This window comes from Lissotriton vulgaris, chromosome 10 (assembly GCF_964263255.1).
Source record: "Lissotriton vulgaris chromosome 10, aLisVul1.2, whole genome shotgun sequence".
NCBI lineage: Eukaryota > Metazoa > Chordata > Amphibia > Caudata > Salamandridae > Lissotriton > Lissotriton vulgaris.
In genome coordinates this window covers 260,195,360-260,221,219 of record NC_141698.1, presented here as the reverse complement: position 1 = coordinate 260,221,219, position 25,860 = coordinate 260,195,360, and positions in this window count along the sequence as shown.

Here is a 25,860-nt window from a genome sequence, read left to right as displayed (position 1 = left end):
GATCATCCTCTTCTTTTGGATTTCTGCGAGGAAGTCTGAAAGGTACGAGAGGATCGTGTATCCATATCTTGATATATATCAGGTTTTCCTAAATTATCCCTATTTCTAAGGTTATACCTCTTTTCAGAGTGCTCCTTTTGAGGAGATCTACCTCTGGGCTGAGAGCGCTTCTCCTTAGGAAGTGACTGCCTACTATTTTCCCTTTTTTTTTAGGAGTAGTTAGATTGTTTTTGATAATAACTTTTTCAGGATTTCATGTTAGTTCGGGCTTTACAGGTTTCCCTCCCAAACGATCTCGTCCTAGTTCTTCATAGGCAGGTTCATATGGTTGCTCAGTAATATAGAGTTCTTTTAATTTTTGGCTGATTGCCACCGATGTTGCTTCACCTTTAATGTTAGCTAATAGAATAGCTGAGACCTGTTTGAAATCTTTCAGTAATTTCACACCAAGATTCAAAGCTGGTTCTGGACCGTATTCATTTTGAATCTGTCTCAGAACGTCTGGTATTACCACCATAGTCTGGACACCATGTGTTTTTATGTAGATTGAAGGAAAGACTGTACCCCAAGTGTCACAGTCCTCCACGTGTGGTGCTATCCCCATTGGTAAACAGATTGTTAGAATCCTGTGTTTCTCATAAGGTGTACTATCGGGAAATACTGCCTCTATTTGAGTAATTTTCTGGGCTAACCTTTTTGCGGGCAATTTACAGATGACTGACTGAATAGTCTGTGGTGTGATTTTATTTGTGTTCCCCTGATGAGGGGTGTGCTGTGGAATTCTTATTGCAGGTTGGACTGTTAAAGTCTGCATGACATATTGTACCAATTGTCTATGTTTTTTTATTAATTGTTTTAGCTGAGCTAACAGGTCTGGACCTGTCATTTGTTCAATGGCAGGATGTGGTGTATAGCTGGCTAGTACCAGCCATGTTGCTCTTGGTCTACCTAGTGGACCGAGCCTCGTAATGTGATTTTGGTGTTGTAGGGCGCCTTTAAACCAGAGCTGATGCTCTTGGTAAGTTAGTGGAATTTCAACGTCCTCTAAAGGAACGTATTCCGCTGGAGGTTCCTCCATCTTGTAGAAGTGGAACACAAGTGTTGTTGGATTTGCTTGTGGAAAGATAATCCATGAATAGAATACCTCTGTCTGCCGATATTCATGTGCATCTATGACAAATATGACTCTACCATCTCTTGGTGATAGGCCATTTTCTATAAGCTTTATAGCTATAGCTTTCCGCACATTTTCCGGGATTTTTATAGCATCCACATCGTCATGTCGGAAACCTGTAGTGTCAAAACCTGGTTGGTTTGCTTATACTGCAGTTCCACTGCACCCAGGATTGTCTTCGTCTGACATTTTGTTTAAGAAGTTTGCAGGACAACTTTCAATGAAATAAAGCTAAGGTGCACAATATTTTGGAACACTGTATCCTTCAACTTTGAATAAAACCAAAACTAATACATAGGATTTTTCGTCCTACTCCGTTTATGGTGGATATTTTATCCTTTAACCCACTCCAGACGTCTATTGGAGTTTTTAAGGGATAAAGGGGTCTCTGTGAAAAGCACAACTGAGTTACTCTAGTATCTAGCATTAAATTAGTGCCTTACCAAACATTGGGCGCCATGTAGTATAGTTACTATATTCCCAATAGGCTCTACGCATTGGAATAATATATCCTATAGATGTGACGTAGGACTTATGTCTACTAGGTCCCTATCGAATATATTAATCTTAATTGTGTGTGCCAGCTATCTCAGAGGCACTAGAAACTTTCTCGAGTTCACAAGAAGGGATTAGTTTCTGACAACCGCATAAACATGACAACTTTGTTTCCCCAAGATAAAACTGATCTTCAGAGTCGTGGAAACAATAGATAGATATTTCACTCCATCAATCGTGCATGCTTCGTTTCACCAGAGGTGCAGAGAAAATAGAAAGACAGGCTTTTTCAATAAAAGGATTTATTGGACAGTCTTCTTTCTCAAGCATAAGAAATTAACTGCTACAATCGTAGAACTGGTTGCAAAATATAATGCATACAGTAAAAAGAGTAGAATAAAATATTACTGTAATAGCATTGTATGGTTCCTAGACCATAAATAAATACATACATAAATGAGAGGCTAAAAGTACTCAACTGGTGCTTCTAAAATACGCCTACCCCAGTGTACCTAACCTAATCATAGTACGAGGGAAGAAGTAAGTGAGGTGTAGAATAAATAGATTATTCTTTTGCCAAGAATTTGAACAAGAGTTCTCTTAGGGTCTAATCAGCTCCGTAACTAAATTTGGAATGAAGGAGGTCAGTCTCAGGACTCAATTTCCCAACAACCCGCAAGGGTAGCTTGGAAACACTGGAGCTGGATTTCTTGGCAGGAGAAAGACAGCGTCTCTCTCAGTGCGGCTGCTGGAGGGTCCGCTTCATTCGGCACTTGCAGTAGCAGGGCGTGTCGGGCAAGTAGATAGTCGAACTGCTCCAAACCACCTTGTGTTTGCTATGGCAAGTGTGGACATATTTATACCTTGAAGTTGCCGTGCTTGACGTAAAGGTGGACATAATAACGTCATTAAAGACTCAGTTCTTTGAAAACACCATGAGGTTTTGGACAAGTCAGTTCTCGAGCAAGGGGAAGTCCCTGGCTGCTAAAGCTGAGTTTTCCAAGAAATTGTTGTAGATTTTCAGAACTAGTGGAAGTATCCCTGCCGTATTTGGTCTGCATGAGCTAAGGCCAAATATTGTTATGATTTCTATGCCTATATAAGTATAGGGTGTTTTATACCTATATAAGGGCATGAATCGGGAAAATTACAAAAGGGTTCTAAAATGGTACACATCAAAAGCATTGAAATTCCTCTGTTATAGTTAGTTGTACTAACTATAACTCGCACACACGCAATCCACTGCTGATGATGTCACATATTACATCATTCATGACATGGTCAGTGATATCACTGATGACATCTCAAATGACATCACTGATGACATAACGGAGAAATTGCAATGGTTTGGTACGAGAGAAATGTACAGAAATGTCCAGCTACCTATAACACCCCTGAAGCCTATTGTTTTTTCAGTGAATTTCTAAGGTTTTGTAAATGACAATTTTTAAATGTAGTAATTGTTATATTTATTTTTTTGATACTAATTTACTACATTTTTTTAAACTATTTATTTTTAGATATTTTATTTTTTAAATTACATTATAATTACATGATACATAACATTACAAAATATACTTTCTCAGAATGAATTACTTTAGTTTAAATACTTTGCAAATAGGCAATAGACTTTTAAGTACAGTCGTTATAGTTGTTGCAATGGGCAACACAGTTTCAAACACAATGCAACATTGAGCTCAATGAGAATTTCTAGTTAAATGCAATTAGTTACTTTATGGATTACTTTTCTAATCACAGGACTGGATCCTAATTTCAGTCCTGGGACATCTCCTGTAAACAGTCGATTAAAAGCGTTTTGGTTACAGTAGTGATTTTTAAGGAATATTATTGAATTTTAAAAGTTGACACAAACTTTTTCACATAGAATCACCAATGTTATCCTATGGGAGGAAATTCACTTAGCAGGTAAGTAGTGTTATCGTTACTTTTTCTAACTCATTGCTGGATCCATCACTGGTGCATCTCCTGTAAACAGTTAAAAGAATGCGTTTAAGTCATACAGCCGATTTTTAAGGAATATTTTTAGTTTGTGAAAATAGACACTTCAAAACTTTTCTGGTGAAAACCAGACAATGGATTCCTATGGAAGGAAATACAAGTTACTGGTAAATACGGTTAGAATTAATTTTCAAGGTCAGTGCTGGGCTAGAATATGCAGCACTGGGTTCTCTCCTGATAACAGGTGAGTAAATCAGAATTTGTTGTTTAGCTGATTTTAGGTGAATATTTTAAAGTTCCGAAACTACACACACAGAAGAATTTCCAAGTGAAACCAGTCACTGTTAGCCTATGGAAGAAAATTTAAGTTACTGGTAAGTACGGTTAGAATTACTTTTCAGGATCAGTACCCTGTGGCGCGTTTTAAGTTGGGGAATTAATTTCTCTTCAATCCTCAGGTCCCCTGGGAGCCAACTAGCCCTCCAGGTACCTCCAGTATGCACCAGGGAGCTGCGTTGCAGAGACGTGTTCAGAGGCCATGCCCCTTTTAACAACACTCTACAACAAAGCTCTGTGGCGCTTACTGGAGGTACCTGGTGGGCTAGTTGGCCCCTAGGGGACCTCAGGATTGAAGAGGAATTAATTCCCCACCTTAAAACTCGCCACAGGGCTTGTTTGCACACATATCACCTCAGGCCCCGCCCCCTACCTTCAACACTGTGCAAAAGCGCCCTGTGGTGCGTGTTAATTTGGGAGAGTAAGTCCCCTTGAATCCTGAGGGTCCCTGGGGTCCACAAAGCCCACCAGGTACCTCCAGTAAGCACCACAAGGCTGCATTGCAGAGAGGTGTAAAAAGGGGCATGGCCTGGACCACCTCTCTGCAACTCAGCCCTGTGGTGCTTACTGGAGGTACCTGGTGGGCTTCTTGGCCCCCAGGGACCCCCAGTATTGAAGGGGAATCAATTCCCCAATTTAAAACGCCCCTTCCTATAACTTTTCGGGGGCCCTGGGGACCCCATCTCCCAAGGTCATTTCTGGGCCCCGGGACCCCATCCCCCGGGGCATGGCCAATTTTTAAAATATGTTTATGGAGGGGGCTGCGTAGTCCCCCTTCTCAGGCCACTTAAGGCCCGGGGACCCCATCCCCTGGGGCCGGCCATTGTTTGTTTTTCCTATTTTAATGGGGAATGGGGGTGCATGGCCAAGCTTCTGGGCCACTTCTGGCCCGGGGGACCCCATCCCCCATGGCCGAGCCTCTCGTTGGGGACCGTGGGGGGTCCCCAACCCCCCCACGGTCCCGCCGGTTCCCCGCCTCCTGCGGGAGCCGGCATTGCTTTTCCATAGGGGGAGCAGCGTGTTAGCAGCTCCCCCTGTGGAAAAGCAATCTGCATTGCTATTTGGAAGAGAGAGCAGGTTTCCTGCTCTCTCTTCCAAATAGCAAAGCAGTTTGCAATGACAGGGTGGGAGCCAGGAGGCTCCCGCCCTGTCATTGCAAACTAAAGTATCCCAGGGGTGGGCACCCCGGGACACTGCAGGAGCCGGCCCAGGGGTGTGGCAGTCCCCAGGGCCTCAACAAGGCTCCATATTTTGCAAATCCCTGGAGGGTGGTGGTCCTGGGGCTGGGGGTTCCATCACGGACCCCCCAATTTACATATTTAGAGTCCTGGGGAGGTGGTGGTCCACAGGGCGTGTGGAGGGGGCTTGATCCCACCCCACACAGGGAATTTTGTTTTAAAAAAACCCGGGGGTGGCTGTCCCTGGGACTGCGTTGGGACCGTGAGCCCCGGGGGTGGCAGACCCGAGGGCTGGGGGGACCTGAGAGCCCCCCACACATAATTAAAAAAAGCCCTGGTGGGTGGTGGTCCCTGGGGCTGGGGGGCTGGGGGACCCCTCTGGGCCCCCAGCATAAGTATTGCCCCCGGGATTTGCTCACATAAGTATTGCCCCCGGGAATTGGCCCCCCGGGGGCCACTTACCAAAGAAGCACATTTTTTTTTATCAGTAAGATCCGCGCATCCTGCACAAATTTTGCTGATTTTTAAAAAATAAGAATTTTATTTTTTTGCCTTGGGGGTCCTTGTGGAACCCCCTGAACAGGCCTAGGGGGTCAGGGTGTTTCTACCCTGCCCCCTGCATGTTTTTTATTTAGGTCACTTGTGCCTCGGCTGCCAACACTTCCTGGTTTGCAGTGTTGACAGCCAATTAACATACAGCTCGTGCTCGGCAGGGTGCTCGGATCCTGCGTGGCCATAGATATATTTATGATTTTACTTTTAATTTTTTCAGGAACTACTGAACGGATTTACATCATTTAAGCAAAAGGTGTGAGTCTGAACCAAGGACTACCTCTTTGCCAAATTTGGTGTAATTCCATTCAGCAGTTCGGGCTGTAGCCGTGATTAACGGTTCCTATGAAAATTGCATGGGGAAAGCACATTTTGGGACCCCCTTTTTTCTCGGCCCCCACTTGGCGAATCACCCCGAGACTTTCAGGGTAGGAGCGGACCGGAGCTGGCCACCAGTTTTTAAAATTTCGCTAAGATTCGGCAACCGGCGCCAAAGTTATTCCAAATAGAATGTTGCAGATTTCCTATGGATAATAGGTCCTAACTATAACTACCTACTGGCGACTGCCAGTAGGTAATATATATATATATATATATATATATATATATATATATATATATATATATATATATATATATATATATATATATATATATATATATATATATATATATATATATATATATATATATATATATATTTTTATATATATATATATATATATATATAGATGTATATAGATGTATATATATATATATATATATATATATATATATATATATATATATATATATATATATATATATATATATGTATATATATATGTATATATATATATATATATATATATGCGTGTTACCTATGTTCCTCATACCATATGGCCAAGGGCCATTTTGTATAGTGTCCATAGGCCTGTATGTGTTCTTTGTTTCCCAGGCCTCCTGCTTCTTGATGAGACCATGTGGCTGGCAGCCATTTTGTGTAGCCAGCAATGCACTTCTGCCATAGGTCTGTATGCCTTCTTTGATCTGTCCATGCCTTCTTGCTGGTCGTTGTTGTTGTTGTGACCATTTGGTCAATGGCCATTTTGTGTAGGCATCCAGTGTTCTTTTACTGGAGGCCTACATCTCTTCTTTGTTTTCTAGGCCTCCTGCTTGTTGTTGTGACCATGTGGCTGGCCGCCATTTTGTGTAGGCATCCAGTGTACCCTTGCCATTGGACTGCATGTGTTGTTCTTCTATTATTAGGTTATAGCCATGCCTCCTTGCTTGCTGTTTCACCATGTGGTCGGTGTTGTTGTCGATGCCCATGTGGCACTGGCTGGTCGCCATTTTGTCCGTCCAGGCAGTGTGGCCATTTTCCATAGGCTTGCATGAATAGTTGATCAATGAGATAGCAGTGTAATAAATTGAGTTTGGATCAGATAGTATGTTTTACCACACATTATTGGATACATGAAATTTAAGAGTGCTGAGGTACAACTATTGTCTATAGGTTAACAGGGGAATTCTTTTGAACTTCCCAGTGGTGACATCCGTGGTAGTGGGGTGTCGTTTTCCTGTTACCTTGAGCGGCACCATCATTGACGAGCTTCTAGAGAATAAACCAGTTATATCTTTTAGTATTGATGTGCTACCTTGTATAAAACCACTACCTCTTGTAAATATTGTATAATAAATTATATGCTTACAGGTTAATTTCACTTATTTATAAAAATGTTTATTTTATTTGTTATTTTTTTGTTTTGTCAATTTTTTCTTAAATTTTTTTTATTTTCAATTTCATTTTTTGTTTAATTTGTTTATTTTTTTACTTACATTTTTTTAAATTAAAAAATACTCTTTTAACTTCTTATAACATCTGCCATCAATGAATCAACTCCATGTCTGCTATAGGTGCACAACAGCATTCATTGTCTGGTGATTATTCCATTGTCATTTGTCAGCTGCACCTCCCTAAGTGCCACATCCCACGTGAAGCACAAAGTTCTTATACTTCTTGAGTGTACACCATGAAAGTTTATGTAGGTTTTTTTTTTACATTTGTATACACTGTATTTTTAATTATTTATAATAACTTAAATACCCAGTGACCACACTGAATGATATTGTTTGGTTGTACTACTAATCGAATTGCAACCATGCCACATTTCACTGATGTTCTTCTTGCTTGTTTGTTTTTAGATGCGCATCGTACAAAATCATCCACTGTACTGCCAGACAGTAGACCAATGGCTGTGACGACTGACCACACATCACAGACATCTCTTCAACTTGTGAAGCTAAGTACCACTGCCAACTGACCGCTTCAACATGGACCCAAAGAAAGGCGCTACCAAGAAAGCGGCCAGTGATAAAAAGGAGCTTAGCACCAATAGTATGCTGACGCAGACCGTTTCCAGGCAAAAAATGGTGTGCCTGCTGCACCGTTCTCCTGGGAATAAGCTGGGAGCAGCAACCCCGCATCAGTGGACCCACCCCAACCTAGGCCCAAGCCCATGTCTGTCAGAGAGGCAGATAGTCTACTCATGGCAACGCCGATGAGCAGTGACGTTGAAATTGATTAATCTCTTTCGCAAAGTAGTACCCAATTGTTGCAGGAAACTCAGATAAGTGGACAACAATAGCCGCAGCCAGCAATAGTAGTTCCTCCCCAAGTAGCAGAAGTTAAGGAGATAGAGCATCACTCTTTCAGAAGATCAATTGTCTTCCAGATCTCCCCCAAGCCCCCCTTCTGATGTTCTAGACACCCCTTGGATCTCGCCTCAGACTGAGAGTGAGACATACCATGAGAGGCTAGGAAAAAGGAAGGTTCCTGAAAGCCTTAGACTTATGGATGTAGATGAGTAGAGTGACGACAAGCCAGTCATCATGGGTGTTAGTCCGACCCCAATGGAGACCGAGGTTACACCATCCCAACCTGCTGTGAGGGATGTGGCACCACAGATACTACCACGAACACCATCGCAGCTGCCATATTCACAAAGTCGCGGCAGCAACCTACATCCACAACCACCTCCGTAGCAGTAGGAACTGCAGACAGGACAAAATCAAAAAGCTGACCTGCTGTCAAAATGTTCCGATATTGGCAGTGGCACCAGGGTCAGAAAGTGGACCTCCACTTTCTGAATTACTACACAAGTTGTGTAAGTAACAAATTTGTTGTATGTTTTCTTTTTCCTGACGAATGCTCCGTAGACCCGGCTGGGCTTTATGGAGCAAAAACATGTCGACCTTGTCAACGATACGGTATAAAGAGATCCAATAAACCGACCTCGAGTTATACCTACAATATTTTAACAACAAAACCTCACCTTTTTATTAAAGTTCACTGGTGGTGAAGTTCTGTTTTTTAGATTCTTTTTCATCTCCCTTCTTTCTTTTTTGGGGGTGCCCTTCTTATCTCTCGACACTACTACCGAAACCAGAGGTTGCCTCTGGATGAGGCAGGCATATAGCACGTATTTGGACACCCAATGATAATGCCGTAACGCGAGTGTGGGGCGGAAAAAAGATATATACCGCACATTTGACACAACATTTATGAGGGTGATTCAATCTAACCTACGGTAAAGTAGTTACAAGTGTCCATTCTCCTTCATGATTATTCGATAGATTGAGACTTGGGAAATGAATGGACCAGAAATCCTTCTCCCTACCTGTTGATTACTTACTTCAACAACTGCCACCAGAAGAAGAAAGTTACCAACTTCACTGAAACCGACCGATTTGGTGATGACTTTAAAGTGGCCTACCTAACTCTGTGGAGTGGTTGTGAGAGAGCTGTGTTGGCTTTACTTGATTTGGAAAATGCAGTTTTGCTGGGTGTGTGTGCTGTCTGGCTCAAATTTGAAACTATGCTGTGGTTGGGTGGGGGAGCTGGTGTAGGTAACTAAAGAAAGACATGTGGGCATGATCATCACACTATGCATGTGCTGTTTATTTCTATTTAATTTTTCATTTTATTTTTTGAGTGCTTTACATGTTTAGAGAATAAGTTCATGCCAAGAGTCAGGTGGGAATCACAGGCAGTCATATAGGAAAATATATGACAGCACAGCATTAAATTAGACACAGTAAAAGCACAGTAATATATAAAAATTAAGAAATTTGGTCCTGGAGAAGGGAAAGACTTTGAATCAGCATAGTCAAACTGTCACAGGACTTCTGGCAGGATTTGTCCAAAAGAGTTGGGTCTTTGGGCGGCGTTAGTAATCACTTGTTCTAGTTGAAGTCATTTTTGAGTATTAGATATTTGAGGCCCCATTTGGAGCAAGAAAAGGAGAAGTTGCAGCGCAGGTCCTTTGGTAGTGAGTGCCTGATCTTTGCAGCATTTCAAGAGAAGGTACGTGTATGTGATGATCTTTTTTATTTAGTCTAGGGGGTATGAGAAGAAGCGAGTTGGAGTTTCTCAGAGCCTGGCCATTTCCTACTCATTATAGTTTAGATTCTTGATATATCGTGCATTTAGTATGTAGGCCTTTACGGGTGATAAATGCTGTCTTGTAAACTCATCTTCCTTCGGGTAGCCAAGTGAGTCTTTTGAGAGCTGGAGAGATTTGGTCAAACCGTTTGGTACCTGTAACGAGCCTGGCAGTCGCATTAAGGATTGTACTTAGGGGCTGAAGGTTGCTTTTAGGAATTCCTGTCAGAGTGGCATTGCCGTAGTCAAGTTTTGAGAGGACTAGGGTTTGTACCAGCATCTTACGATCTTCAGATGGGATAAACAGTTTGATTTAAAAATATATATATGTTTTAGTGTGTAGAGCACATCTTTTACTGTATTTTTGATGTGTTCTTTCATTGACAGGTTTTTGTCTAGGGTGATACCTAGGGATTTAGCAGAGCCGGACAGTGTAATAGGGCTGTTTAGTGCGTCTAGGTATCTGAAAGAAACACGTTAGTGTTAGATTCCTTACCTTAGAATATCCCCAGGCGTCAGTGGTAAGTAACTTGTTCTTTTGCGCCATTATTGGATGAGTAGGGGATTGCTCTTTGGGTAGAGGAGTAGAAGTTCTGTCTTGTTTGGGTTCAGCTTAAGGTAGTTGGTATTAAGCCAAGTTTGAATCTTAGTGTGGCATTAAGATGCTGTATATTTTGTGATTTGTCTTGATTCCCGAACTAAGGGTTGCTTATCTACTGCGATGTCTGCCCCCTATCGGGCCATGAGAAGGTAACCTGTCTTTTGCATGTACTCTATTAAGACGCCAGGTTTGGGGGGGTTCGTTGTGTTGTTATTTGTTAAGATTGTGTTCTATTGGATGACTTATCTGTATAGTTGGATGGGTGCCGGCTCCCTGGAAGAAGTAGGGGGGGGACGATTAAAAACTGCGGGTACTAGTGATGCACGTGTACATTATGCACACGATTATGTTTTCCTTCTGGCACTCCCCAACTTCACGCCGCCTGGCCTCTGGGATGTGGGCTTAGTGGCTGTGTATTATTTCTGGATGTTATCCTTGGTTAATTTTACCCCTCAGTGCCTATGAGGGGTTATGCTGGATTATGTCTTCTTATGTTTACTGCAATAAACATAGTTTAAAAAAAAAAAAAGATGTTGTATGTTGCTGGGTGATTTTATTCTGTAGTAGATTTGTGTGTCATCGGAATATAGGTGATATTTGATACCAGCTTTGTTCGGTATAATTATAAGGGGTTCCAAGAAAAGATTGAATAGGGCTGACCAGAGGATGGAATCTTGAGGTACTCCTTGAGGTACTGGTACAGGCTTCGAGAGACGTCTGTGGATTTTTATTTGCGGGGAGCGATGTTGAAGATAGGACATGAACCATCTCAGGACTGTGCCATTGATACCAATGCAGTTCTGGAGTTTCTCAAGTAAAGTTGGGTGATGTACTGCATCAAATTCCGCTGAAAGGTCAAGTAGGATTAGGAGGCAGGTGTCGCCTTAATGTAAGTCATTGTGCATGTCATATGTTCTATTGAGCATAGCCGTTTCAGTGCTAAAATCATTTACTTATGCTCACGAACATTGCGCTGAAGCCAGAGCCATAGCAGCAGAATTAACGCTGCATTGGAACTTCACCGCCATTTTGGATTGGTCACAGGGGAGCAGATTACTTGCTCGGCCCTCCCACTCTTCCACCCTGACCAATATAAAAAGACCTACATTTGTCAGTTTCCTCAATGACAGATTTATTGCAAGGTTCCTGAGGCCTTAGCCGGGAACACCGTTTTAGCGATCTTTAGCGCTTTTTTTAAAAGTCACTTTTCTCTGTTGTTGCATTTTAAAATACTCCTGGAGCATTTATCATCACAATAAATCATTTACTTATGCTCACGAACATCGCGCTGAAGCCAGAGCCATAGCAGCAGAATTAACGCTGCATTGGAACTTCACCGCCATTTTGGATTGGTCACAGGGGAGCAGATTACTTGCTCGGCCCTCCCACTCTTCCACCCTGACCAATATAAAATGGGACCTCTCCCTCGGAGGCGCAGCGGGCTCCCCGGAGGCGCAGCGGGCGCGCCGGCGGCGCGCCGAAGGCGCGCCAAAGGCAAGCCCGTCTGTGCCCATCCGAGCCTGTCCCGAGCCCAGGGCCACCCCCCAGGTAATGAATGCGCCCGACGGATCTCACTCGAGAATCTGCTATGACGCAAGGTATTTGACATCTTTCAATACCAATAAAACTCACTGTTCCCCGACTAGCTTATATACCTTAGATTATGCACCATATATATACCTGTCCCCTCTGTTCTTTCCATATCATGGAACATCCTCATTTACCTGATACAGTTGCTACCTCTCCCGTTAAATCTGCCCACATCATCAAACTAGCTCTCTTGAATGCTAGATCACTTCCCAAACACAGGTATGAAATTGCACATCTCATTGAGAGTTGGCATCTTGACATTCTGCTACTCACTGAAACTTGGGGAGACCAAGCGGCGGACCCTGATTTTACTTCAGCCACCCCGGAAGGATTCACTAACAGCAGACTGGATAGATTACACACAAAAAAAGGAGGAGGAGTGGCGATTATTTATCGCGACATTTTCCGTTTACACACAGAACCCTTAAAAATTAACACATGTGAAGCTTTGAATTTCACTTTTGTTACTCCTTATTCTACCTCCTTCCGAGGTATTTTGCTTTATCGCCCCCCTGGTCCTCACTCTACTTTCTTGTCCTCTCTGAGTCATATTCTAGAACTAATCCTTGGGGAAAATAATTTTACCATTTTAGGTGATTTTAATTTCCATTTAGAGAAGAAGGAAGATCCTGATACCCACTCTCTCCTCACGGCATTTGATGCAGCAGGTCTCACTCAATTTGTCCACTCTTCTACACACTTAGCTGGACATACATTGGACGGAGTCTTCTCCAATCTCAATTCCTTGACCATAGAGCATATATTACCTCTTACATGGACAGACCATTCTGCCATTTGTTTTAATATATTTCCTTTGACTCAGACTCACACGAAACCTTGTAAACCAGACACTTTTAAAACCTGGAAAAATATTAATATTTTTGACTTCACAAATAAACTAGATGCCTTGAATGAAATCGACACCGCTGATCCAGAAGCTGCAGCCACTCATTACACTATGTGTATTAAGAACGCAATCGATATCTCTGTTCCTACAAAAAAACGTTCTTTTAACAGACTTTCAAACTCTGCTCCTTGGTTTACGGATGCACTTAGGTTGGAAAAGCAGAGTTGCAGGCGCCAGGAACGTAAGTGGTGTTCCAATTATGACCCCCATGAGAAAAGTTGTTATAAAGCAAAATTAAAACATTACAAATCATCAATTATGAATCAGAAGAGTATCTTTTTTTATAACCAAATTGAATCAGCTCAAGATTCAATTAAACAACTTTTTCAGGTCGTTTCCCATCTTTCTGGCCATGACAAACCTTCCACTGTAGAGGCCTCCCAACCCATGTGCAATGCACTTTCTAATTACTTTCAGGAAAAAGTGTGTGATATCTATTCTAACTTTAATAAACTTAATAACGATGCACACCATACCTATACTCATACCACATTTAAAATCACCTCCCCTAATCTTTCTACAACCCTTGACCATCCCAATTTTTCATTTAGTCCGATCTCGCCTGAGATGATTCACAATCTGATGATGTCTATCAACTCTGGTTCACCCGAAGATCCCTGTCCACCTTCAGTCATTAAAATGGCTCCAGAGAAGATCTCAATCACTCTGGCAAACATCTTTAACACCATGATTTCATCTTGTATTTATCCCACTATATGGAAAAAAACTGTGATTAAGCCTCTACTCAAGAAAATCACTCTGGACCATTCTAAAGTAACCAGCTACAGACCTATAGCATGTATCCCTACCCATCCAAGATTATTGAGAAAATCATGAACACCCAACTATCTGAATATATAGATTCTAATAACTGTTTAGACACTTCCCAATTTGGTTTCAGGAAGGGACATGGGACGGAGACAGCACTAATAAAAGCCTCAGACGAGATACGAATGATCCTTGACAAAGGAGGCGCCGCAGTGCTTATACTACTCGATCTGTCTGCGGCTTTCGACACGGTCGATCATTCCACTCTGATCGACCGTGTCGGAAAAGCTGGAATATCATCTGATGCACTCTCACTCCTGGCTTCATTCCTTTTAAACCGAGAGTAATCAGTCTCCATGGGCACATTCTCTTCTGACTCCTTTATTCTACCTTGTGGAGTCCCCCAGGGATTCTCGCTAAGCCCAACACTTTTTAACATTTATGTGGCGGACTTGGCGAGGATCATTAAAGATCATCGTCTAGCAGTGACATCGTACGCAGACGACACACAGCTTGTTCTGGCCATTAATAATAATGGAATGGAGTTTGCTAACAACTTCCAGAAGGGAATGTCTGCTATATGTGATTGGATGAATTCACACTGTCTACAGCTTAACTCGGATAAAACCGAGGTGATGGTGTTTGGGAACTCACCCCTGCATGGTCCTCTATTTGGTGGCCGCAAGATCTTGGCCCCCCACCCAATCCTGTTACTAAGGTTAGAAATCTTGGTGTTATCTTTGATAACAAGCTCTCATTCATTCAACAAGCTAATTCTATAGTTTCTGCTTCCTTTTATATACTTAAAATGATTAGAAAAATTCAGCCTTATTTACCTCAGAACACCATAAATACCTTGATTTCTACCTTACTGATGTCTCGAGTCGACTACTGCAATGCACTCATGCTTAACGCTCAAGAACAAGTAGTCAACAAATTGCAGCTGGTCCAAAACGCGGCCGCACGACTCGTCACAGGCACTCCAAAATTTAAGCCTATCTCTAATATCATTCGGAAGCTTCATTGGCTGCCAATTAGACAGCGCATCAAATTCAAAGCCCTTTGCATCACCTTCAAGAGTATTCATGGAAAGGCACCTGCTTTTCTTAAAGATGCCCTTCATCCCTATCGCCCATCACGTAATCTTAGATCTGCTGATGCAAATCTTCTAAATGTAATCAAAACCAAAAAAGCAACCTGGGGAGATAGATCTTTTGCAGTAGCTGCTGCTAAACTTTGGAACACCATGCCAGCACATCTAAAAAATGCTTCAACATTACTATCATTTAGAAAGCAGCTGAAAACCTGGTTGTTCAATTATTAATTCCCCCTATTCCCGGGCCCAACCTTCAATTTATCTGTCAAAGCGCCAAGACACCCTTGGGTAAACATGCGCTCAATAAATTGCATAAAATAAATAAACCTTTCCTGAAACCTGGTTGGAAGGTTTCCTGGAGGTTGAATTCTTCTATGTGTTTGTTGAGTTGAAGTGGGACACATTTTTCCAATGTTTTGGCTACGAAAGTGAGATTGATGATGTGTCGAAGTTGTTTAAATCATTAGGGGGTGATTTGGCTGAGTTGAAGAGGGTGCGGTACGTGACCTGAAGAAAGAGAGGTATTTATGATTTTGGTGCAGAATAGGGAGATGATGTGGCTGAGGCTTTGAACTAGAGTGGAGGGGAGAAGATCTGTGAAGTGGGATGTGGGCTACAGTTTAGCAATAATTTAGGAAATTTCACCTCGTCATGAGTTTGAAGTCTGACCATTTAGCATTGTTCTTTAGTTGAAGGAGTTTATTATTTATTGGATTTTGCTTTATAATGTCCATCTGGTCTTTGTTTAGGTCCTGAGGGAAAGTTTCTGTGTTGACTTGTATGTTAGTGGAGCAGGCTGGTTGGGTTGTCAGTATATTCTCAATGATCAAGGAACGTTCAATTTTGACAACTTTGTCAGCAAGGAAGTTAGCCATTTCTATGCAGCCTTCACTAGTGGTTATTGTTTCTTGTTGGGAGGTAAGCGTAGTTTGTTGTTTTATTATGTTAAAGAGCTCCCTAGGTCGGTTCTTTGCAGGGTCAAGTTAATTACAAGAGAAAGTGGATTTTTCCTAGAAAATGTGTTTCGTATAGGAGAGCAGTTCAAATCTTAGGAGTGAGAGCTTCGCCAGCAAGGGGTTCTGTCTCCATAACCTTTCAGTCTGTCTAAGTTGCCTTCTTTTGTTGTTAAGATATAAGTTGAGCAAGGATCTGGATTTGATGTTTCTTGATCTCTTTAGTTTGAGTGGTGCAACCTGATTAACATCACCCGTCATCGATGAGCTGTAGTAGGCATTGAGTTCATCAACGGTTTGAAAGCAAGGTTGCAAATGCAATTTAGCATTGATCCTGGATTCTAGCTCCATTTGTGGGACATGCTTAATGTTCCTAGCCCAGTGCATGGGTTTGCTGGGTGTTGCTGGGATGGATGTGTGGTGTAGATTGGATCAAATTCGACGATTGTCCTACCAATAAATAGGCAAAATGGATCTAATTGAAACAGGCTTAGTTCTAGTAATAATCACATCCAGAGTCGAGCCTTTATTATGGGTCGGTTCATTCCAGAGTTGCTTCAGATTGTTGATTTCTAGTAGGTTATTAAGGTTGCGGATTGTGGGGTCTTCTATATCCTTCCAGTGCATTGGAGTCGGTTAGTGAGAGTTGAGTTCTTAGGTCAGTAAGCTCCTTAGTGAAGTGTGTGCAATCACCTGGTGGGTGCTAGATGGTGTAGAGTTTGGTGGGAGACGTGTCCATAGTTTTGATTTAGACTCCAAGATATTCGAAGGTCGTATTGTTCATGGTCTCTAGGAGGTTAAGTTGAGTTTCCTTTTTGTGGATGATCGCAAGCCCACCCCCTATTAGCCCTGTTCTGACCCTTCTGACAATAGAGTATCCAGGTGAAGTGAGCAGGTCTAGTGTTGAGATAGAATTTTCATTAAGACAGGTTTCCGTAAGGAAATGAATGTCAATTTCTTCCTCTGGTAAGGTATCTGTGAAACGGTTAGCTGCAGATCTGCAGTTCATGCGGTACAAAAGGGGGTGGTGATGGACGGAGCATCGGAATCATCAAACACTCACACCCAGTCAAAATATCTGGGTTTAATCCATCACCGTTCTTTAGCCCACTCTGCCACCCCAGTTCAGACATGGCTATATGCAAATCAGTCTGACCCTGTGCCTCATGGGAACAGTCCAGCCCGAACTGCCAAGCCATGTCTTCCCTGGACCGGAAACAAGCTTCCGAGGACCGGTTTCTGGCATTCCAGCCATCTTCAGCCCGGCTTTCTTGAATCCAGTGGCAAAGTGAGCAAGGGACTCACGTCTGAGCATACCCTGCCACACTTATGGCGGCCAAAAGCGGTACAAAGGGGGTGGTGATGGACGGAGCATCTGAATCAATCAAACACTCACACCCAGTCAAAAGATCTGGGTTTAATCCATCCCCGTTCTTTAGCCCACTCTACCATCCCAGTTCAGACATGGCTATATGCAAATCAGTCTGACCCTGTGCCTCATGGGAACAGTCCAGCCCGAACTGCCAAGCCATGTCTTCCCTGGACCGGAAACAAGCTTCCGAGGACCGGTTTCTGGCATTCCAGCCGTCTTCAGCCCGGCTTGCTTGAATCCAGTGGCAAAGTGAGCAAGGGACTCACGTCTGAGCATACCATGCCACACTGCCATATGACGCACAGGGTCAGACTGATTTGCATATAGCCATGTCTGAACTGGGGTGGCAGAGTGGGCTAAAGAATGGTGATGGATTAAACCCAGATCTTTTGACTGGGTGTGAGTGTTTGATTGATTCAGATGCTCCGTCCATCACCACCCCCTTTTGTACCGCTTTTGGCCACCATAAGTGTGGCAGGGTATGCTCAGACGTGAGTCCCTTGCTCACTTTGCCACTGGATTCAAGCAAGCCGGGCTGAAGACGGCTGGAATGCCAGAAACCGGTCCTCGGAAGCTTGTTTCCGGTCCAGGGAAGACATGGCTTGGCAGTTCGGGCTGTACTGTTCCCATGAGGCACAGGGTCAGACTGATTTGCATATAGCCATGTCTGAACTGGGGTGGCAGAGTGGGCTAAATAACGGTGATGGATTAAACCCAGATCTTTTGACAGGGTGTGAGTGTTTGATTGATTCAGATGCTCCATCCATCACCACCCCCTTTTGTACCGCTTTTGGCCTCCATAAGTGAGGCAGAGTATGCTCAGACGTGAGTCCCTTGCTCACTTTGCCACTGGATTCAAGCAAGCCGGGCTGAAGACGGCTAGAATGCCAGAAACCGGTCCTCGGAAGCTTGTTTCCGGTCCAGGGAAGACATGGCTTGGCAGTTCGGGCTGGACTGTTCCCATGAGGCACAGGGTCTGACTGATTTGCATATAGCCATGTCTGAACTGGGGTGGCAGAGTGGGCTAAAGAACGGTGATGGATTAAACTTGACTGGGTGTGAGTGTTTGATTGATTCAGATGCTCCGTCCATCACCACCCCCTTTTGTACTGATCTGCAGTTCATGAGCGTACAGGTTAGGGAGCAGGGATTATTTTTCGCAGAGTGCAGTGTATGGATAGTGGTGTACTAAGCGGCAGGTCTAAGTGTTATGATAGGTTGAGGCACTCTATTCGTGCCAAAGATTAGTGGAATTTTGGATGCAGGCTTGGTGTCTGCTAGGGGGGATTTTGAGTTGTATGACTCGCTGAGTAGTTCCGCTTCTATGGAGGATAGGGGGTTGAGCACTCGGTAGGGCCTGTAGGATAGACTGCTCGAGAGGATAGAGGTGTGGCCGGTGGGACCACGGACTGTTCGAAAACGTTTATGGGGAATCCAATTTTCAATTTTTAGGGCGGAGTTGAGTGTTAAATTGGTCTGGATCACAAGGTCATTTGTTACAAAAGAGACTTCTTTAGCTAGAGAATCAAGTTTCTGTTCTAAATACCTCAGGAAAATGGTAAGAGTGTTGGGGAGGTTGCCTATTCCGTGAGTGGGTTGCCAAACAACAGGTTCTGAGTCTAAGGTAGGCAAATAATCAATGGCGGAGAGGAGAGAGGTGACTTCGGGTACGGGAATGGGGTGGGGTTCTACGTGCTGGGAGGGTTCAGAGATGGGAGTCTGGGGTATGTTTAAGTGGGGCTCAGTGTTGAACGATTTTAAATTGAGACTGGTGTTTAATTACGTGCTGTGAGCAGTATGCGACTGTGTTTTGTTGTGGTCATTAGTTGTGGAGGGTATTATGGGGGAGCGGCATAGGTGCTTACTATAGTGGTGGAGTCCTGTAAACGTATAGGTTCTGGGCAATCAAACTGTGGTGTTGGGAGGGGAGTTGGATCCAGTTGAGTAAGAGACGTGAGAAGAGACAGGAAGTGTCAGTCAAAGAAAGACAGGTGATAGTCTGCTGATTGAATTAGTACGTTCCCCATTCTAAAGATAGATATGCAGATCTCAGCTCTAAAAGGTTGTGAGCGTGTAGTGTGGAGTTTAGTACCATAGGTATTTTTGGTTGTTTTTGCAATTTGAAGGTGTCAGAGGAAGATGTTCCTCAATTTTGCAGGGTGTTTAGAATAGAAAATGAGAACAGTTTTCATATTATCATTCATCATGCTATGGTAGGTATCCACTATTAGTGTTTCCGGAAGTTGTTTTAAAAGTTTGTGTTCAATTTTTTTTCTTGCATTATCTCTTAAGTTTTGTGTTGGGGATCTTAAGTATTGGATAAGTTATCAAAGTTGCCCCTTGTTAGAGAGGAGGTGTATTGCAAAGTGAAGTATGTGCAAATGACTTTGAGTTAGCAGCGTAACCGTTTTGACGTGGGCACCAGTCCCACTGTTTAGATCAGTGAGCGCGTGCCCACTCCAATATGTCAGCCGTACCTGGATTTTTAGTCCACTTTCTATTATTATGAGTGGGGCCGGTGAGCAAGAGCCCAATCTAAGATGGCCCTGCTCCTGATTCTCTCAATCCTAGTTCTATTGTAGTGGGTTAGGGCTGGAGAGGACCTTGTTAGTTTATAGGGGTCCCTCATGAGGTGAAACACAGGGATGGGTGACATAAGGGGGGGGGGGTGCTGGCATTGCTCCCTTGCTTATTTCAGGGGTGATTTGATGGTGATTGAGTCCTATCTCAATGTTCATGAACCATTGGTAAAGACCTTTTTTGTTTTCTATGACTCCATTTATAAAAATACTGCAGGCAAGATGTCCGTCCTAGATGCAGTGTCAAACCTGGGAATCCTCCTGCACTCGCCACGTTAGGCTACATATTGTTATTATGATTTATGGTTGTTAAAAAAATGCTCTCTCCTGGTTGATCAAACATCACTCATAAAATGAATGATTGTAAAAAGGACTATTCTTCTCTCTTGCGCTGCCTCTCAGTCTTCTTGGTGCCCTCCTTATGAATTTTACCTTCTGTCCTTCTTCTTAATTCTACAATAAAAATTTTGTTCTACAATCCGCAGGCATTCTCTTCTCCTGCACCAAACAGGAAAAACACCATAACACTCACACTAATCTTGACTGCCCACATCAGCCAGGCGCCCAAGATTCTCCGTGTATTTGCTGTGTTCACCCTAAGTTTGCATGGTATGCCCAGACGTGGGTCCCTTGCTCACTTTGCCTTTGGATTCAAGCTAGCCTGGCTGATGAGGGGTATTACCCTGAAACCAGTCCCAGGATGCTTGTTTCTGGTTCAGGGAAGACCTGGCTTGGCAGTTCGGGCTGGAGTGTTCCCATGAAGCACATGGTGAAGACTGATTTGCATCTAGCTGGGTCTGACCTGAGGTGGCAAAGTGAGCTAAAGAACGATGATGGATTCAACCCAGATCTGTGACTGGGGGTGAGTGTCTGAAAAGTTTCAGCGCTCGGTCCATCATCTCCTTGTATTTGCTTTGTTCACCAAAGATTGAAGTCCAAGAAGAATGTAGATGCAACTCCCAATTTGACAACACAGTCTCAATTTTTCTTTTAATAATCATTTCTTAGAACTGTGTGTTGTTCGCTTCTGTCCTTCATAATTTGTAATGTATTGTTATTTTTCAATGCTAGGTGACAGAACATTTAGATATAATGTAACATTGGTCTCTCTGGAGCTGACGAACCGTTTGGTTTGCATTGCATTTAAATTACCGGTACTCATTCCTTAGTTTCCTTTTTCTGCCATAACTGATTTAGGATGGTCGGCTGCTCATTGCCCAGATGAATATTGTCTTTGCCCAGATGAATATTGTCTTTGTGTATTTCTTGCCTTTGTCACAGCTTCAAACCTCGAAACCTTTTTCCCTAGGAAGTGTGATTTATTGAGTTGGGACTTAAAAATTTGCACCGTTAATAGATCACAAACGTGGTGGGGCAGATGTGGTGAAAACAACATCAACTCAGTGCAGGATCTTCAGTGTTACTCCTATTACTGAAACAATACTCCATACTGGCTCCATTTACCCATCCATGCATAAATAATTATTGATATTTTAGTTATACAAGAACATCATATGGCAGTATCTTCATTCAGACATTATGGGGCCGATTCCGATTCGGGAAAAACCACTCCGAATAGCCGTACGGATCAATTTTCCCATACGAATCGTACCCTGCAATGTCCCCGTACCTACGATGAAGTACGATTCGTACCAGGAGCAGGACTCCGTAGGAATCATACAAAGATCGTACGACTCTAATCTCCGTACGATTCTCCCTCGGAACCCACTGTACGCGACATCCATACGGTTCGAAGCAGGTTTTCCCGACCCAGCAAGTACGATTCATGTCGGGTACGCACCGTATGACCCTTTTGTTACAGGGGCCCCAGACGTCCGGAGAAGCAGAGTTCGCCTCAGAACAGGTATGGACGCCCCCCCCACACTGCGTATGGTGCGTACACCCCATGTCTGCAGGGGTACGGTGCGTACCCCTGCGATCATGGGGTGTATGCACCGTACCCCATGATCGCAGGGTGTACCCACCGTACCCCATTATCGCAGGGTGTAGGGTGCGTACACCCTGCGATCATGGGGTATGGTGTATACACCCCATGTCTGCAGGGGTATGCACCGTACCCCTGCGATCATGGGGTGTACGCACCATACGGTGTGTATGTGATTGTGTGGTTGTCCGTACGAATCGCCCTTACCTGACGTGGACCATACGAATCGCGTCCTCATACCCTGGTCCGGATCGTACTCGTCGGGTAGTACAGCATGGTTACGAATCATACGGTTCACTGTGAGGGTCTGTGTTGTACGGTTTCTCCCTTGCAATTCGTACGGTTTGCGACAATTCGGACGGATTGACGAGATACGGATCTATCTACGCAATTCGGGCAGACGTGTACGATTCGATGTATAATAACATATCTTGTGACTGTGTCTTATCTCACTGGGATTCTATTAAGCAGACCTTGCATGACTTTTCTTTTTCTAGTTTAAAAAACAACATTGTCCCACACTCAACTGTCTCTGGTGCAATATGGTGTCTCATAGCGAATGTATGAAGCAACTGATATACTAAGCACTATAGATTTAGTCATGTGCCTTTTAGTTAAGGTTAAGTCATAGGTACATTACACTTTGTAATTTCAGGTACCCTGCACACACACGCTGTGGAGAGAATAGAACTCTCTCTGATCTGGTCCTGAGGAAGGTGGTCTCAACTCACCGAAACGCGCGTAGACCTGGCGTGGAAAATACACAAACAACATCTGTGTTACCTCAACCTTAGGAATAGTTTTTGTTGGGATTGGAATAAATGTGAAGATGTATGAATGAGTAAGTGTGTCTGATGGTTGGTGTGTGAGAGACAGGGCCCTATTGTTTTGTATTGTGAAAATAATTGGCTTTTTTAATACACTGTAAAGATCATGGTATTTTTCATTGTATTTTTAATTGATTGAATCATAATTAATTAACTTGATGCATGCACAAGAAATATTCTAAATAGAGAAAGAAATATTTCTGATATACTATAGAAATTGAAAAAATAAATGAAATATATAAAATGAAAGTACTTAATTTGTTGTACCTGTGTTACTAAGAAGGTTAACTGATTAATCTGATGAGCCTTGCCACATAAGAAAATACGATTTGACCACGGGGGAACTTTAGTATCTTTACCTCGATTCGTACGGAGAGGACTCCGGATACGATTAGAACTGATGCTTTTTTTCCCGAATTGGAATCGGCCCCTATGTATTGCGTTAAATGCTTAGCAAAGAACCATGTCCACTCCAGACCTTAAGTCCTCTTAACGAATCACAATTTGATACAAAGCGTCACTTTTGTTTCCTCAAAATACTGCTCACCATTGCTCTGAACAATTTAGTATTGTTTCTTGTTTGTTATTCTGCATCAGGTATTTTTTGTTGTATACTAGTCTTGTCTCAAGTGTTTGTAAAGCTATGATATAATAATAATATATAACCCACTAACTCAGTTGTTTCTATTTCCATTTAGTTGCCTGCGATTCATAATCCTGATTAAAATCCTACAGTTGGATGTCACATATGTGGGAGAGGGACCTGACTTGTGATTCCTGTACTGTTGTTAGTGCGCTAGCCTGCAACTACTACCACCACCATGGCACCTTGGTACACCCTGTAGCCCTCGCTTCTTCTATTCGGTAAGAGAGCTACGGTTTGTTGTTCTAAGTTGTTATAGGCAAGGCAATGGCAATACTCCCCACCCCGTTTGTGGTCAATATAGTTGCAGACCGCAGAGGCCAGGAGAGTAGTAGGCCAAGGGTACAACATAGGCATAGTTCATACCTAGTTGTTGTTTCACACTATCAGCACATTTTACAAATGCGTTGTGCTGAAAGGCAGCATTGAAAAATAAAACATCCCCAAAAACCTAGGTTAGAGGTGTAAATAAAGAAACTTAAATATGCATTCATAAACTTAAACAAAAAACCCACCCATTCCACCCACCTCTAACAACTGGCCCACCCCTCTCCCCAAAAAAATTAAATTTTCCCATCACCAACCACTTTCCCTGAAAACAGCCAAACTGTTAGAAGAAGAACCCCTATCCCACCTCCCACATCCCCACCCTCCCCACACACAACAACAAAGTCCCACCCACCAAAATAAAAGTTTAAAAAGGGGCATAGGGAACTGGGCACGACTGGCGGAGCTCTTCGAGGTGTCGGTCTATTCACCTCTGCCGGGCTTCAATCCGTGCCAGCCTAAAAAGGACACAGCTCAGAAGAGTGTTGTCTGAAAGGGGGAAATCAGTGTGTATTATTGGCTTGCGGACAGTTGCCTGCAGACTGCGGCATCAATGTTAAGCTTGGGAAGCTGGAGGTGCTGGGCCACTGCCTCCTCCTTCTCCTGGGCCACCGGCGGCTGGTGTTCTGCCTGTATTGCCTCCAGCTTCCAATTCCGCATCCAGTATGCTGCATCGAAGCAAAATGGGCCCTGGTGACCAGGAGCAGCTAGAAAGAAAAAAAAAGACAAATTGTATACAATGCTCTCTCACTCTATGCCAAAAAACCTGTTTAAAATTATGTACGGGGTGGCACAGTAGCAATATATTAATGGTCTCATAGGGCCATTTGATTAGATGTGATTAGAGTCACAGCCACCATTACCTGCTCATAAAACTAAAGGCAAATGGCAAAAGCAACCTGTCTGAAAGGAATGAAGGCAGGATAAACAAGTATCACACCAGTTTTAAAAACAGTTTTTTTTTCTTTTGAGGGAGTTCCAAGTAAATGGCTTAGATGGTTGAGGGTTTCATGTAAGAAGCTAATTGAATAATGAATGGTCCAGTTTTAGGTACAATAAAAAATCAGGTATTATCAGATTCCTTGAATTTTCTTTTAGCATCTCTATTCTGACCTTTCCATTTGCATATTTTTCCTAGGATATCAGTCTATTACAAATTGTTCAAAGTGATCAGACCTTTGTCCCTGCGAAGTTTGGGAAGCCTGTTGGATTTTGGGTCAAGGTATTTTGATTTTCTCTTAAATAGCATGCTGTCAACAGGTATTTCCAAACAAGAATCCTTGTGTTGCTGTGTGCATGTTAATTTTGTTATCACCTCAAGCCTATTTAACCTTTAACTCCCTTAGCTAAAACGTACTTCCTTTTCAGCAAGTAGATGGTGGGAAAAGCGATGTACTGCAGTTCAGTCAGTGAAAGGATTAAGACTTTCCCATCCACAGAAGTCCAGCAAACTACATTATCCATTGTTCTTCTAGTATTATTAATCTTCACCTTTGTCTTTGATATGTACTATTTAAGCTTTACATTTTCTCACCCACTCTTTTGCCATAGAAAACTAGTCATCATAATCCAATCAATCCATCCATCCAAACATAGCCCCAAACAAACCTTTCACCAACATCCATTTACCCACCTATACATCCTTGCTTTCACTAATTACATTCACCCATCCTGCTTTCCCATAACCCACTCAAGCATTCCGTTCAACCATGCACCAACCAATGCAGGTATCCTTCCAGTTTCACCCATATATACCCTTTCAACCATCCTTCACCGAGCCATCCAGATTGATTCCTATCATCATCGCCCACCTATATGCATCCTTTCACCCACGTATCTTTTCCCTCAAATAATACATACATGTCACCCATCCTTTCTCCTTCCTTCCTGTTTCGCCTTTCCCATCAACCCGTCATCTTACAGTTCATTTATGAACCTTTGACTGCTGAGTTGCAGATTGAAGAGGACATAATAACCTACTCAACTCCCACTTTATCTGCTAAAGTGGTGTGTTGGTCCTGAGTCAGTCAATGCCCTTGCAGTGAGTATATTAGTGTTTGTCAATAAGTAAGTAATATGACTTATCATTGCCTGCCACTGCTGTCACTGGTACTCCCCCCCCCCCCCTCCATGGT